Here is a 16,779-nt window from a genome sequence, read left to right on the forward strand (position 1 = left end):
AGTGGGCATTCAGGTTGCTTCCATGTCTTGGCTATTGTTAAACAGTGCTACAGTGTATATTGGGGTTCATGGATCCTTTTGGATCATGTTTTTCTCCAGATATATGTCCAGGAATACGATTGCAGGTTCATATGGTAGCTCTATTTTTAGTTTTTTAAGGAGCCTCCATATTGTTCTCCATAGTGGCACAGAGTGAATTTTTAGGAATCTTAATTATAAGCTTTTTGGGTTAGCTAGTCGTGGGTACAAGTGTTTGTGCTCAGCTGTAGTCACCATCCTAAACCTTGAGGGGTTGGGGCAGGGGGGTCTCTAGTTCCTGCAGAACGACTCAAAGACATCATTCAGATTGTTAGGTTTATCCCTTGAGGAGGAACTTCTTGCTGTTCAATCACTAAGTTGTCTGACTGTTTGCGATCCATGGACTGCAGCATGCCAGGCTTTCCTGCCCTTCACTATCTCCTTGAGTTTGTTCAAATTCACCTCCATTAAGTTGGTGATGTTATCTAACCATCTCATCCTCTGTTGCCCTCTTCTCCTTTTGCCTTCAATCTTTCCCAGCACCAGGGTCTTTTCCAGTGAGTCAGCTCTTTGTATCAAGTGGCCAAAGCATTGGAGCTTCAGCTTCAGCATCAGTCATTCCAATGAATATTCAGGGTTTATTTCCTTTCTGTCCAAGAGGCTCTCAAGAGTCTTCTCCAGCACCACAATTTGAAAGGATCAATTCTTTCAATTTGAAAGGCACTCAGCCTTTATGGTCCAATTCTCACATCTGTACATGACTACTGGAAAAACCATAGCATTGGCCATATGGACCTTTGTTGGCAAAGTGATGGTTTTGCTTTTTAATACACTGTCTGGGTTTGTCATAGCCTTCCTTCCAAGGACCAAGTGTCTCCTAACCTCATGGCTGCAGTCACCACCGTCTGCAGTGATTTTGGAGCCCAGGAAAAGAAAATCTGTCACTGCTTCTACTTTTTCGCCTTCTGTTTGCCGTGAAGTGATGGGACCAGATGCCATGATCTTAGTTTTTTGAATGTTGAGTTTTAAGCCAGCTTTTTCACTCTCCTCTTTCACCCTCGTCAAGGGACTCTTTAGTTCCTCTTCACTTTCTGCCATTAGAGTGGCATCATCTGCATATCTTAGGTTATTGATATTTCTCCTGTCAATCCTGATTCCAGCTTGTGAGGAATGAGGAGAAACTAGGACTGTTTTATCACCAAGCTGTTGCCATTACTTTTCTCGTTTAAACTGCTTTTCCTTTGTTTCTGCATCCCCTCACCTCCCTGACTAGTTACTGCCTATACCCGCTCTTTGGAACTCAGGGAGGGGCTAGGAAACTAAAGCCTTTTGCTACAAACAAGAAATGGGGATACGGATGGACTTCGGTACCTGAAGGGCCCTTCAGGGTCCTGCTCCATTTTAGTATGGAAGGAATGTTGGCTGCAAAGCAACAGACGTCTGATTCAAGATTTTATGGGACTTCCTTGGCTGTCCAATGGTTAAGACTCCATGCCTCCACTGCAAGAGGCACGGCTTTGATCCCTGGTCAGGGAACTAAGATACCACATGCTGTGTGGCACTGCCAAAAAAAAAAAAAAAAAAAGAAAAGATTTTATGCCAGTGACCAGTTTAAACAGCTCCTTGGCATTGTCCCTCCAGGATTGAAATGCTGAGCCAGGAGGGTCCTTCCTGGCTGTCATACAGCTTGCCATCTGTCCTGCTAAGTGATAAATGCAGCGTGAGAAACTTCTTCCTCATCTTCTTGGCTGTCGGGTCACGTCATACTTGCCCTCCTTTCGCTACAGGGGAGAATTCACTAAATCTCTGCCATCTCACCTGACCAAGAATGAGGGCTTAAATTGGCTCTCCTTGAGGAAATAAGTGTGCTGCTAATCTAGATAGCTCTGTCTGAGTCAACAGTAGATGAGAAAAAAGGTTTGAGCCTTAACATTTGAAGTTTGAGAGTAGATCTCAGCTCTCAAAGAAGGGCATTTGTTTTGTCTCCAATTTTCTCCCTCTTCTGTGTTTTCGTTGTAGAAAGAACAGTCACGTACATGTACTTTGCTTTGTTGTTTTAAAGAGAACTTTTAAACTTGGTTAGAAAAAGAAAAGCGGGAATTCCATCGCAGTCCAGTGGTTAGAACTCCACGCTTCCACTGCAGGGGGCACAGGTTCAATCCCTGCTCAGGGAACTAAGATCTCACAAGCCCTCTGGCCCCACCAAAAAAAAATAAAAAGAAGAAGAAAGAAAGAAAAGACTGAGGTTTATACCACAAAAGGAATCCTAGCAGAGGCAGCATCGCCTGGAGGGGGTTTCTGTGCTCAACAGCTTATGTGAATTTGAATCCCAGTTCCTCCTCTTCCTAAGGGGGTGAGCTTTGTGGAGCCAGTGAATGTCTTGTTATAATAATAATAGTAATAATACCTTCTTCCGAGGACTGTAGTGAGGATTACATTTGAAAACACATTTAAAGAGTTTAGAATAATGACTAACACATACTAAGGGATAGTTTGTCATTTTCTCAAAAGGCCTCCCTCTCCTTACTGAAGTTCTGAACAAATTAAAAAGCAAATGAAAGAGTAAGACAAACTGAGACTAAAATATTAGCTTGGTTCACTAACAAAATGGATGCTAAAATACAGCATAGGGTTAGGGCCACAGTGGCCTGCAGCCCAGAATGAGGCCAACATTCCCCCCAGTTTCAGACACATGTGGACCGTCTCAGCCCTTCTATCTTGGCCCAGAGAGAGGCTGAGAGACAGTGTTAGACTAGGCAAGCCCCGTTCCTCTCTGGGAAAGAGTGAGGAGCTGAGGAGATGGGTGGGGGGAAATCCTACCTTCTGGAAAGTCAGGGAGTGGGAGACATGCCTTCCTGCCAACATATCGTTGGTCAGGAGCAATGACAACTCAACAGTGGACCCTTCACTTTTAGCCCGTGTCATATAGTTGACCTGAACAGACGCTTCTGAAGGCATCAAAGAAGGAGTGCTGTGTCTTTTAATGTTTGTTTTTATTAAAAATCTCCAAAGAGAGGACTTCCCTGGTGGTCCAGTGGTTAAGACTCTGAACTTCCAAAGCATGGGGTACGGGTTCCATCCTCAGTCACCCACATGCCATGCAGCCAAAAAAATTACAATGAAAAATCTCCAAGGAGACTATAAAGGACTTTCCATCCCTTCCAGGAGACGTTCCCCAGCAGTCCTGGCCTTTCTTTTCACCCTCTGCTCTCTTCCTGACCCAGGAATCTGTAGAGCTCACTGCGGCCACACTTGTTGTCTCTCTCCTCCCTGCTCATCCCTCCACAGTCCTCAGCGCCCAGGGCAGTGTGGGCGTCGTACCATTTCCCCAGATTTCATGACCTTTCTTACTCCACCGAGAGGCCAGAGGGAGACCCAGTGAGTGTCAGGAGACCAGAGCAGAAGCAAGGGCTGATCCATGGACCTTTCTGGACCACACTGTCCTCACTCTTCACACTGTTTCTACTCCCAGGTTGGTGGATTTGCTGTTTAATTTTGTGTCAACAGTCACTTAATAAGAACCAGAGATCAAGGAGAATGAGGCGGGCCCACCCCTCCTCCCCTCCCTGCAGGGTCACCCTCTGGGGAGTAGCACCTTGCCAGGCGGCACCCCACCCCTGCCCCCACCCCCACCCCCGCCCGGAGCACTCTCTCCAGGTTGTTCGAGGTGCTCCCTCCTCTTGCTTTTTTGGGCCCAGAAAAGGTAAGCGTCAGTCCCAGTGCCGACTGTGGCCTCCCTTGTGGGCCTGTGTTGAGCCCCTCCCACCCCTGTGGAGACACTGCACTGCCTTCATCAAGCCCTCCTCGTCTCACCATGTCAGGGGGCCTTCTCTGCTGTCTCCAGACCCTGCCTGAACGAAACGTTAGGCAGATGGCCCAGGAGCATGTGTCCTTGTTTAGACTGAAACCCAAGTCCTTGCATGATGGCTCTGAGCCTGCCAGCTGCCCCTGACTCTGCACCAGGAACACCAGGCTCTGTGTGCCTCCCCCTACCGCCCCCAGCGCCACCCCACCACCCCTGCCCACCCCGTCCTGAAGGCTCTCTGGGTATCAGCGGTGGGGGTGGAGACAAGAGTTTTTCTCTAGGGCATCCACCAACAGAAAGGTGGCTAAAAACCGAGGAGGAAGGAGAAGCCAGAGGGCAGGAGAATCAGTAAAGGGGTGACTGAAAGTGCTCCCGGGGAAGCAGGGATGCTAGAAGATCCGATGGTACCAAGGTGGGTGAGGAAGTGAGGAGGAGAGGCCTCTGAGAAATAAACTGGGCCTGTCGGAAGCCATGGGAGACTTTTTTCCTTAATAGCAGAGAACTAGGGCGTTGCTGATTATATTATTTCAGAAATATGTAATTAGGTTGAGTTTCTTTGACTAGCTGGTCAGTGTACTAGACCTGGAGAACACAGAGAAGAGCCGCGGACCAGAGGGAGGCCCAGGAGGGAGCCTGAGGGGCTGGGAAGCTAGTACAGCAGTTTCTATCCTTGCTTTTCTCCCATATATGGGAATCTGCAGAGTGACCAAAGTTGTCCCCTCCCTTCCAGCCCCCACCGAGCATCACTGATCCCAGGGCACACACAGCAAGCAACCTGAAGTGCTAGGCAGGCGTGATAAACCACATCACCACTCAGGGATGCGGGTCCTAAGAGTACTGAAAAGGAAGCAGAAGGTAACATTCAAGCCAGACCTTGAGTAAGGAGCGTAAACCGGGTGGTGAAGCGGGCTGAGCAGCCCAGACAGAGGAGGTGGCACCTGGCAGATGAGCGAGGCACCTGGTGGGTGCAGGAAGAATTAGCCCCCTTACAGTCCACACAGGAAGGGTGGCTGGATTCAACAAAAATAATAGATTGACCCCCACACTGGGACAGATTTATATTTTAAATTATTTATTGGGATTTCTCTGGTGGTCCAGTGGTTAAGACTCTGCACTTCCACTGCAGAGTGCACAGGTTCAATCCCTGGTTAGGGAGCTAAGATTCCACAAGCTTCACAGTGTGGCCAGTATATCAATATTCAATGCTTATTTGAAACTCAGATTTGACTGAGCACCCTGTATTTTACCTGGCACCCCAACCTGACCTACCGGCCTCTGGGCACGCCTCTTAGCCGCTCTCAGGAGTATGCCCAGCCTCAGAGTTTCCAGGCAATTTGCACAGAAAGCTGCCCAAAGGAGTGGCCTTACCAGCCCTGCTTGGTCAACCTTGGAAAATGTACCTGATTATGTCCTGGTTTCATTTTTAAATGGTTATTAGCAAAAAAGTAAAGCATTGCCCAAGGTGGATATTGTAAATAGCTCGGGGGTAAAATCATACTAGAATTCCTGCTGTACCAAGTATTGGGAATGATTAGTAAAAAGAAGTGTGGAGAATGCTGCTAGGGAAGCGTGGAAGTTTCCACCCTGCCAAGGGCAACACTGATGGGCAGGAGCAGGCTTTTGACTCTCTTGCCCTCTGGTGGCCAAATGCCTGCTAAATTCCTGCTCCTTATACTCTGGTGCCATTGGACTAATTGCTTTGTCTCTGTAGTGAGTGACATAATTAAGGAAGATTCGAGAAGATGCAGGTCCAGGCAGATCCTAAACCCCAAAGCCAGCCTGAGAGGTGCTTGGATCCAGGGAAGAGGTGTAGACAGCTGTGTCCTCTTCTGACTTCGTGGGCCAGACGCTCCTGGGCCAGATTTCAGGCCCTGAGGATTGAATCTGCCCACAGTTGCCTTTTACTTTCATTCATTCATTCAATAAACATTTCCGGAATGCCTACGATAGGTCAGGCACTGTGCTCAGTACTGGACATAACAGCTGACATACAGTAAGTCCCCTACATATAAAGGAGTTCCATTCTGAGAGTGAGTGCATAAGTCCAATTTGTTTGTAAGTCCAAGTTAGCCCAGGTACCCAACTAACACCTTCGGCTATATAGGACTGTACTTTCATAGGTTTATAATACTTTTCAGACAAATAATACATAAAAAACAAACACAAAAAGTAAAGCAAGCATTTTTAATCCCTACAGTATAGTACCTTGAAAAGTCCGGTAGTATTATGATACAGCTGGCATGCGGCGACTGGCACCGAGTGAACAGGCAAGAAGGGCTACTGGCTGGAGGAGGGAGAGGAGGCAGGAGACGGTAGAGCTGAATCATTGCCAGCAATAGGAGACAGAGGGCAAGCTGCAATCTCACTCATGCCTGATGCTGATGGGATGCAAGTTCACATCTTTGGAAGTGCACAAATTGAAGGTTCATAGGCAGGGGACTTACTGCATTTTGTTATGATGTGGAGTTGAACCAAAGAGTTTACAGAGAGCTCTAGGAATCACACCCAAGGCAAACTGGACACATCACTAGGCACAGGAATCTTAGAACTGTAAAAGGACCTACATGACTAATACATTTTTAGTTGAAGTCCAGTTTTTCTGCCACATCGTGTTTTTTTTTTTTTTTATAATTCATACCTACAGCATCTTTTTTGATAAATGTTCATGAGACTTCTTGGCAGCCATTCATAATTTGGTACACCGTAATCAATCAGATTGCATGTAACAAAATTAATGCCATGTGATGTGCCAAGAGCTAATCCTAACTTTATGGAAAAAAAACAAAAAACAAAAACGAGGGCCTTGGCAGAATGTTGAATTTTCCCCCTTTTCCTAGAATGTGTAATGCTGGTTACTGACACTGAAAGAAAACGTACCAACACGAAGCTGCTAGAACAGCAAAGTTGTTTTGGAAAGAGCTGGATCTATCTGTGGTACTCCGGACCTGACTACATCAGTGTAAAAATGTAGATGAGATGTTGATACGTCACCTAAGATTGTTCAGCTCTACAAGGTTATCTTCCCAACTTCTGCCAACTCTCGTGCAATTCGTCTTTACATCGTGCCAATTTCACTTCCTAAAGTCATTCTCAAATCTACCTGCTCTTGATGCAAGCTAGCATATAGAGGATGGATAAACAACAAGGTCCTACTGTAGAGCACAGGGAACTATATTCAATATCCTGTGATAAACCATTATGGAAAAGAATACAAAAAATAATTTAAAGACATGTGTAGGCATGCATGCTGAGTTGCTTCAATCGTGTCTGACTGGACTGTAGCCCACTGGCTCCTCTGTCCATGGGATTTTCCTGGCAGGAATACTAGAGTGCGTTGCCATGCTCTACTCCAGGCAACTTTTCCAACCAACGGATTAAACTCGTGTCTCCTCCGTCTCTTGCATTGCAGGTGGATTCTTCACTGCTGAACCACTGGGGAAGCCCATAGACATGTGTGCGTGTGTGTATATATAATTGAGTCACTTTGCTGTACACCAGAAATTAACACAGTGTTGTAAATCAACTATTCTTCAATTTACAAAAAAGAAAACTTGCCTTCAATTTTCCCTTGAAATTTTAAAAAATTGATTATTTGTGTATTTATTTTTGGCTGCACTGGGGTCTTCACTGCTGTGCACAGGCTTGCTCCAGCTGTGGTGCTCGGCCTTCTCTTGTTGTGGAGTGTGGGCTCTAGGGCCCACAGGCTTTAGTAGTTGTAGCTCCTGGGCTCAGTAGTTGTGGACCACGGGCTTAGTTGCCCCATGGCAAATGAAATCCTCCAGGACCAGGGATCGAATCCATTCCCCTGGATTGGCAGGCAGATTCTTAACCACTAGACCATCAGGGAGGAGAAGGCAATGGCGACCCACTCCAGTATTCTTGCCTGGAGAATTCCATGGACGGAGGAGCCTGGTGGGCTGCAGTCCATGGGGTCGCTAAGAGTCGGACACGACTGAGCGACTTCACTTTCACTCTTCACTTTCACGCATTGGAGAAGGACATGGCAACCCACTCCAGTGTTCTTGCCTGGAGAATCCCAGGGACAGAGGAGCTTGGTGGGCTGCTGTCTATGGGGTCGCACAGAGTCGGACACAACTGAAGCGACTTAGCAGCAGCAGCAGCAGACCATCAGGGAAGCTCTCCCTTGAAATTTAAAAGTGCTCATGTTTCAAATCAACAAATACTTTCTTAAATGATCAAAAAAAAAAATCTAGCTGGTCTTTTAATCCTTACTTCCTCCTAAGTTCAGATTCTCATATATTTTTTCCCGAACTGTTATAATAGACATTTATTGTAGTTCCTTTTCCTGCTTCTCTGAAATCCGCTCTCCACACGGATTGGTCCAAAACACAGATCATGACTCTATACCGCTTGCAGGATAAAGTTCAAGCTCTTCGTGCGGAACTTGTGGAACCAACCACCACCTGTCCAGCAGCATCCACCGTCACTCCCACATCCTATCCATCACCTCCCTGCCAGGGTCCTATAGGTGTTCCGAATTGGTTTGTGGACCTTTGAAGCAATATCCAAAAACAGAAATCTACTTCTGTGCTGCATTGCTTATGGATTCTTTCCTTGATAAAACCAGGGAGCCCTGAGGTGACCAAATCCCTTTCTAAACATACTATAAATGCATCCTCAGAGTGTTGTGTTGATCAGATTCCAGGCATCCTGCCCTAGGATTCTCTGGCTGATTCTCTTTGGGTGCCCAGGGTTGTATGAATTGGATTTTAGTCTCAGTATGAGGTAAAAATGCTTTGGTTGTAAAGGCCTATTTTTTATGTTTAGAAAGGTTATTGGTGGGGCAAGGGTGGGGACCCCAAGTCTCTCTAACTGGAAGAACAAGCTGTTCCTGGCAGGTGCTTCCTACACTAAATTTCAATGTGTTCTAACTTTCCCAATCAGTCTTACAAACGTGATGTCACTGGGCATGCCTCATCCAAATCTGTTCTTGGTATTTCCATTATGTTTAGGTTACTAAGGTCAGTGCATTTTTATCTTTGTTGAAAGCCCTATGGGTATTGAAGAAAAGTGCCAAAATAAATTCCCTAAACTGAGTAGAGAGGGAATGGCTCTGTGTATCACCATGTGGGAATGGCCTGATGAGCACCAAGGGGTCTTGGGGTCTTCCTAGCAACATCACTTTCTACTTAGACCACCAACCTTAATCACTTGTCTGGATCTCTCAGGGATCATGACCGACTTGTGGATGATAAAGGCTGATTTATCCTGTTATCACTGAGATGGTTTAATTGCCTATCACGTTCTGCTTATTCACTGACCACACTAAAATGGCACTTACGATGTGCCAGGTTCTGTTCTTCTTTATCCTCAAAATAACCCTGTGAGGTAGATGCTGTTATTTTTTCCATCTTTAGCAGGAAAACTGAAATCACTTGCCCAGCTTGGCATAGCAAGTAAGGGATGGAGCAGAGACTCAGGCCTGGACTCAGTCTGTGCTCCCTCCATGCAGAAACATTAGCAGCTCAAGGTGCCTAAAGCCATGTGGTCTCTCTCACTTTAGAGCTCAGGCTCTGTGTAAAGATGAGGCCTCAGGACCTAGGCTGTAGGGGCTTCTCTGGTGGTCTAGTGGCTAAGGCTCCGAGCTCCCAGTGCAGGAGGCCTGGGTTCGATCCCTGGTCAGGGAGCTAGATATCACATGCCACAGCTAAGAGTTCGCATGCTGCAACTAGACATCGAAGACCCTGTGTCTGCACCTAAGACCCAACTCAATCAATCAATATTATTTGTGCAGCCAAATCAATCAATCAATATTTTTTTTTTTTTAAAAAAAGGAACTAGGCTGTAATGTGTATGTGTAGACAGTATTGGGGCTCCAGGAAGAACTCTGAGAATAAAGCATAAGTAGCACTCAACTCACTTCCATGAGTCCAGCTGGGGCCCCGGATAGAAGAGCTGCTTCAGAACGAAGAGGAGCCAGTCTGAGTGATTACCTTTCCTTCCTAATACGAACCTGGGTTTTCTGGAAACGCAGTAATAGAAGAACTGAGATATCAGGTGATCATTACGAGGGCTCAGTATTTATCCAGCCTTCATTTTACACATGAGAAACCCCAGGGTCCAGAGAGGTTAAAAAAACCACTGACCCGAGATCACAGAGCTCAAGAGGGAACAAGAGGCTGCCTCCACATAATTTGAGAACCTAAATAAAACAGCACTTTAAATTTTTATTTATTTATTTATTCGGCTGCCCCAAGTCTTAGTTGTGGCGCCCAGAATCTTTAGTTGCAGTATGTGGGATCTAGTTCCCTGACCAGGGATGGAACCCAGACCCTCTGCATTGAGGGCACAGAGTCTTAGCCACTGGACCAACAGGGAAGTCCCCCAAACAGCCCTTTTATTTTGTTTAAAAAACATAGTTTTCTAGTAATATGACCTTTTGAAACTATCTGTATTCATCTCTTCATTTATTTATTTATTGGCCACACAGCAGGTGGGATCTTCATCATCTTATTTATTTATTTAAATTTATTTTTTATTTTTTGGCCGCAAGGCATATGGGATCTTAGTTCCCTGATCAGGAATCTCCTGAACCACTGGACCGCCAGGGAAGTCCCCCCAAACAGCACCTTTTAAATTAACTAATTGCCTGCCTCTGTTTTGTTATCTTTTGATTTTTTGTTCACCGGACCACGCTTATTATTCTTGACTTTTTCTTCTTATTGGGTAAATGCAGAGGCTGGTTTGATGGTCTATGTAATTTCTGTGTCATAGTGACTCAAACTTGTGTGAAGTGGATGAGCTTCTCCTTGGGAGAATTTTTAAACCAGGGTGGGCGGATGGCAGGGCACTTGCTTTTGTGAACAAATAACACGGAGAAGGCGGGAAAGGGTAACAGAGAGACATTGTCCGTGACTCCAGCAGACACGCCATGAAACGGTCAGTTTATTATAGTTTCTGACTAATTACCCTGAAGCTCATCTCTGCCCCTCCCCCTCAAACCCCCCCTCCATTCACTCTAGCCTCCATCGTGCCAACATAATCGCTTTCTAAAGTTCAGATGTGCTCCATTCACCCCTCATTGCCTACGGTTTGCAATGTACACTCATTGAAAATGCAAGAGCCCTCAAAATGGCCTTTATTTTATCCATCTTCTGCCAGTCAGCATCCCCATCATCAATTTTTTATTTTAATTAAAAAAATTTTAAAAAATTGGACTGTGATTGACTTACAATGTTGTATTAGTTTCAGACGGACAACATAGTGATTCGATACTTCTATAGATTATGCTCCATTTAAAATTATTATAGAGTGTTGGGGCTGTAGTCCCTGTGCTGTACATTACGTCCTGTGCCGTATCTTATTTGCTTTATACCTGGTAGTTTGTACTCCTTAATCCCCTTCTACTGTCTTGCTCCTCCTCCTTCTTCCCCACTGTAACTGCTGGTTTACCCTCTGTCTAAAAGTCTGCTTCTGTTGCGTTATATTCATTCATTTATTTTTTAGATTCCACCTATAGGTGAAGATATAAAATATTTGTCTTTCTCTGACTTACTTGACTAAGAATAATAGCCGCCAGGTCCATCCATGTTGTTTCAAATGGCAAAATTTCATTATTCTTTTACAGCTGAGTAACAATCCATTGTGTATATACCATATCCTCTTTATCCATTCATGGAATGATGAACATTTAGGTTGCTTCCCTGTCTTGGCTATTGTAAATAACGTTGCTATGAACATTGCAGTGCATATATCTTTTTGAATTGGTGTTTTCATTTCCTTTGGATATATACCCACGAGTGGAATCTCTGTATCATGTGGTAATTCTATTTTTAGTTTTTTGAGGAACATCTATCTGTACAGTTTTCCACAGTAGCTGCTGATCCTCACTTGCTGGAGGTCAGGCCTGAGAGTGGCATAGAGAAGCTTCCCCAGCAACTTCCTCAGAAAGTGCTTGTGAGCTGGGCAAGCCTGGAAATAACACCAACTGCTCTCTGATCGTCTTTTTGCTTTGTACACCAGTTTGCCATTTATCAGGGTCCTGGGGTCTTATGCATATTGGGTGCAGGTGTGTTGAATGAGGTACATGTATATGTGAGGGAACAGGTAGAAACTACCTGTTATTTCATTCCTTGCAGCTGTGCAATCTATCATGTCACACAGATTAGACTCTTAATATAGTGTTAGGGAAACCCTTGCCCAACTTCTAATTATATTTGATCCCACTTAGCCTTATCCATATAAAGTTTGCAAAAGGAGATAGCAAAACAACATAATCTGGGAAACACTGAATTTTATGCACATGGGGATGAACACAAAATTCCCCATAGCTAGAAGGCAGAGAGGCTGAGCCATGAAGTGGTTGGTTGCTAAATGCTGGGCATCTTCATTTACATCCCCCTCCTACCCCAGTATCAGCACCTCACATACCCACTTGGCCCCAGAAATCAGGTCCTTCATTATTAAAACTGTTTTTCCCATCTGCAAGAAATATAAGTTCTCCCCATCCTTTAAATTCTGGGGGCTGGGGTGGGAGAGAGAAAAATGAAATCACTGTAAAAATACTTAAGTTCTGAAGCACGTGATTGGTTTTCAGGCGTTGACTATAAAACTAGAGGGTGGAGATGCTGGAGAGCTGACACTCGGGGTGGGGTTGGGTTGCTGCAGCATCCATCACCCCCACCCTGGGGCATCCTGCACCCCCAGGGGCACCCCGCATCTCAGGAGTGCCCCACGTCCGAGGATAACCCCGTGTCCTTGCAGCTCCCACAGTGCCGCACTGCATGTGTGGGGTGAACATGGCCAGCTCTGCGCCATCTCAGCATCACATGCAGCCCTCTTGGGGTGAACTGAAGGGCCATGTATTTGCATTGACCTTTCCATTCTCTGTTGTCCATATTCTCTTGCAAATAAAGTTTGTGGCTATTACTCAACAAAGCTGAGAACTGATGACAAAACTGGAAAAAAATTAAATGCATTATTGAAATGAAGTCTAGTTCAGAGTATGTTTGGCATTAAAGCATATGGAGGCCATCAGTCCAGTTTCAAATGAGTTTCCCTGCCCTGGTCGGGAAGGCGAGGAGTTCTGACTTCTAGAGGTTGGGGCAGAGGCTCAGGGTAGGGAGCAGTAAGGACCACCCCACCCGCTTTGGGCTGCAGGAGGCAGTTCTAGACCCTGCTTTCTGCTGAATCAAGGTCATCTCCAGGGAGGACTCTCAGAGCCCCCATGCCTCACCCCTGTGCTGGACAGATGTGACTTCCTGACCATGCCTCCTCCAGCTCACCTCTCAGGCTCTTTCCCCTACTGGCCAGTCTGGGCTCCTCTCCAGCATCTCTGATGGATGGCCTCAGCCTCACCTGCTCAGGGAAGTTCTCCCCACCTGGAATGGTCCATGGTGGTACAGAAGCAGCCCACGGGCTAACACACACAGTGCACACCAGGTCTTGATGAGCAGAGATGATGCAATGCCTGATGCCACGTGGCTTGTACAACAATGCTCCCCCTACCCAACCCCAATAATACCAGACCCAATTCCATGGTCAAGGGGAGAACAATGTTAGAAACTAAGTATATACTCCCTTTTACGAACCCTGACTTGATTCTTCATTTCAGGAGAGCAAAAGGAGCTGGAATAATTGAGAGATCCCCTTGGGTGGTTGTGAGAAAAAAGGATAAAAGATCCTACATAGAGGGGAGGGATAAATTAGGATATTGGGATCGATATACACACACTACTATATATAAAATTGGTAACTAATCAGGACCTGCTAATGTAGTACAGGGAACTCTACTCAATGCTCTGTAATGACCTATATGGGAAAAGAATCTAAAAAATAATGGATATATGTATATGTATGGGCTTCCCTAGTGGCTCAGTTGGTAAAGACTCTGCCTGCAAGACTAAGCAACTAAGTCAGCACCATGAAAACTGATTCATTTTGCTATACACTTGAAACTAACACAACAATGTTAATCAACTATACTGCAATAATTTAAAAAAAAAAAAGATCCTAAATACTTAGCAAGTATAACAGGGCAAAGGGCTGACCACGATACAGGAGAGATGGGAGCCTGACTGGCATTAACACTCCAGACCTCACTTTGCTCATTTGCAGAATGGGAGAGGCGAGTGAGGAGAAGGGAACCCCAGGATCCCAGCCTTCTGGCTCTGTGATTGGCTCCCGTAGTTCTCATTGCCCTTTCCACTCCCAAGAACTCACTGCTTTGAGGAAAGTCACGTGGACAAGCCCAAAGCAGAAATAGGCTGGGAAGTCTCTTTCCAGCGAGGCCTCACCAAATATTCCATATTGAAAGGGTTCATAATGGCACCCTTGGGAAAAGCGAGGCAGGCAGCAAGGTGCTTATATTTGTGGAGATTCTCACATTCTGTGGATTCCACCCTGGAATTCTGTGGAATACACTGGTGTTTAGATCACTCCGGTAGAAGAGGCGCGAGCATCTACAAGTTGCGATTCTCACTTAAAAGCTGCCACCTAGGATCCAGACTGGGTCTGCAGTGACCAGGGTCTGGCACCTCCCCACCATGGTGCACACAAGACAGCGTCGCTACAGTGGTGTGTAGACAAGGTCTGTTCTCTCCAGTATCTACCGACTTAAAAGAGATAAAAAGAAACCCCAATGAAAATGAACATCAATGGATTCTCTGGAAAAGAAAGCAAATTTGTTTAAGCCATTAACACATTGGATACAAGTGTGGCTCATATTTATATCCACGTGAGGAATTTGTTACGATGTAGGGGAGGAAAGTTCCAGGACATCACAGTAGAGAGACTTGAGGGGGTTGTGTGTGTGGAGGTGGAGGGGGTGGGAGGAGGGTCTTGGTCACCTCACTTCTCCTTGACCGGCAAGGATTTTAAGAACTGTGAAGAATATGGGTTATTCTCTAGAGAGAAGGCTGGAGCTATAAATGATGACCTGGTCGCATCTGTGAGATCTTTGTCCTAGACATAGAAAGGAAAACTCTGTTTTGATGGCTGAATCATGCAGGATATTGTATTCTGGAATCTGTGTTTCCCGATGTGAAATAGTTAGTGGGGTTTGTAATACAGAGATGAAGTTCACACATTTAATTAATAAGTAAGTTTCTCTTGTGAGGTCTGTGTTGGAGAAATTATTATGTTCATTTCACATTTGGATACCGACGGTACGGAGGGCTTATCTTGAACTTAGGTGACCATCTGTGCTGGCTTGCCAGGAACAGTCGTAGTTTCTGCATCTTGTTCTGCTGTCATTATTAACGGTGTCTCCTTTCCCTGTCACAAGTGCTCTGGTTTATATTTAAGTATACGGTCACCCTAGCCAGCTGACACACTGCTGGCAACAGGAGGGTTGAAGATCTTTCATTTCATTCACCAGATCATCCATTGAAGCAAATGTTTTCCCAGTTGTCAAAAGTCCTTTGTTTCTGACTTGCAGTCACACACAACAGCGTGTCCTTTAGAAGAGAAGATGCACCACCCAACAGGCCTGAGGTCTCTGGTCGAAACATTGTGGCTTGTCTTTCACTTTGTTTTGTTTGATTTTCGCAGTTATGGAAATCTCGGAAGATCACCATTTATGACTTCAGCAAGCGTTAATTATTTCTTTTGTGTCCCAATGTCATGTCATTTTAAGTTATCCTGTTCTTAATAGGATTTAAAGTAAAACAGAAAAGAAAAAAATGGAATCATAGCAGCATGATTGCACGAGTGCTTATTCTAGTGATTTTTTTCTTGAAAAACTTACACGAAGAAAATTGACATGCTTTCCTCAGCCCTATAATTAAGTATGCCTGCCCGGAAGTCATACACAATATTTATGATTTTTGTGATTAATGTCCATCATAGTAATGCCCGTTGAAATTACATCATCACAACCGATAATGGCTCAGTTCTGTCATGGGTTTGTTCTGGGTGCAAAATCACCAGTTCTCCTTACATCACTAGTATCTCATCAGTTGTCTTTCTTTTTAAATGACACTTCTCTGTGTCATAGCTCATTGTGAATCATGAATTGCCAACATATGGTGTCATTAACCAAGAAATCATCTTGTACCTTTCCTGGTTAACTGAAATGGAGTTGAAAATATAGCCTGCTGGTAACTTTCTTGTAGGTCTTTATGTGTCTGCAGGAAAATTGACATTTCAAGTGCTTCCCACTTTCTTTAGGCCTTTGACAACAAATTTCGAAGTCTGGTAGTAGGCAGGTTGGTTTGTCATAGCAATTTTTTTTAACCCAGACATTAAATGAAACCGAAAAGCTTCATGTACCTCTAGTTCAAATACTGTTTCTTCCAGAAAGAACATCCCACAATAATAGCAATGACAATAATAGTACGTTTCATGAAAATCTGAATTACTAAGCTAATGGAGATTGCAGAAAAGGGTTACTGTTTGCCAGAGACCCCACTCAGAGAAACTGACAATCAGCAAAAAGTTCTTAGCAAGGGCTTTGTGCTTTGGGGAGCAATGTAGAGAAGAGTGCCGTGGCATTAATACAGAGCCTCTCCAACTGTTTTCAGTTCCTGTTCTCAAGGAGGAGGAACAAAGGGCCGGTACTAGTAGATAGAAGCTTTTCCCCATAGTACGATCAGAAAGGTTGACTACTCAAGAGAAAGTGTTTTACCGTAAATATATATATATAGATTTCATGGTTCTTAATGATTTATGTTAAGTGTCTTCATTGCTAAATGCCTTTTTCTTTTGTGCACTCCCTGAAGAATCTTGCTTCAAGGAATGTCTGCAGAGGCCAGAGTCAGCTTTGCTTGTGGGGGAGGGGAGGGTTCCAGCCGCTGGGGCAGGGCCACATAGTTCCCTGAGGGGGTTCCTTGGGCTGCCAGGGAACTAAGCCGAGTGCAAGATGGGTGGGAGAGCCCCCATCTGGCTTATCTGAAATCGACAAGAGAGTTTATCTGCTCCTAGGCTTTCCAAACAGCCCCAGGCAAGCAGAATCTGCATCTAAAGGTGCATCTTTTCTGCCTGGATTAGGCTAGTCT

The 16,779-nt window shown here is 45.1% G+C and overlaps 1 protein-coding gene and 1 non-coding gene across 2 annotated transcripts in view; both read left to right on the top strand.

Annotated features, from left to right (window-relative positions):
* The window catches only part of KIAA1217 (KIAA1217 ortholog), a 444,607-nt gene that overhangs the window by 67,908 nt on the left and 359,920 nt on the right, over positions 1-16,779 (top strand). The window lies entirely within an intron of this gene.
* TRNAG-UCC (transfer RNA glycine (anticodon UCC)) lies at positions 4,907-4,979 on the top strand. The gene has a single exon. It is a non-coding gene; the product is annotated as a tRNA-Gly (tRNA).

The sequence above is a fragment of the Capricornis sumatraensis genome, chromosome 15 (genome assembly GCF_032405125.1).
Source record: "Capricornis sumatraensis isolate serow.1 chromosome 15, serow.2, whole genome shotgun sequence".
In the NCBI taxonomy this organism is placed as follows: domain Eukaryota; kingdom Metazoa; phylum Chordata; class Mammalia; order Artiodactyla; family Bovidae; genus Capricornis; species Capricornis sumatraensis.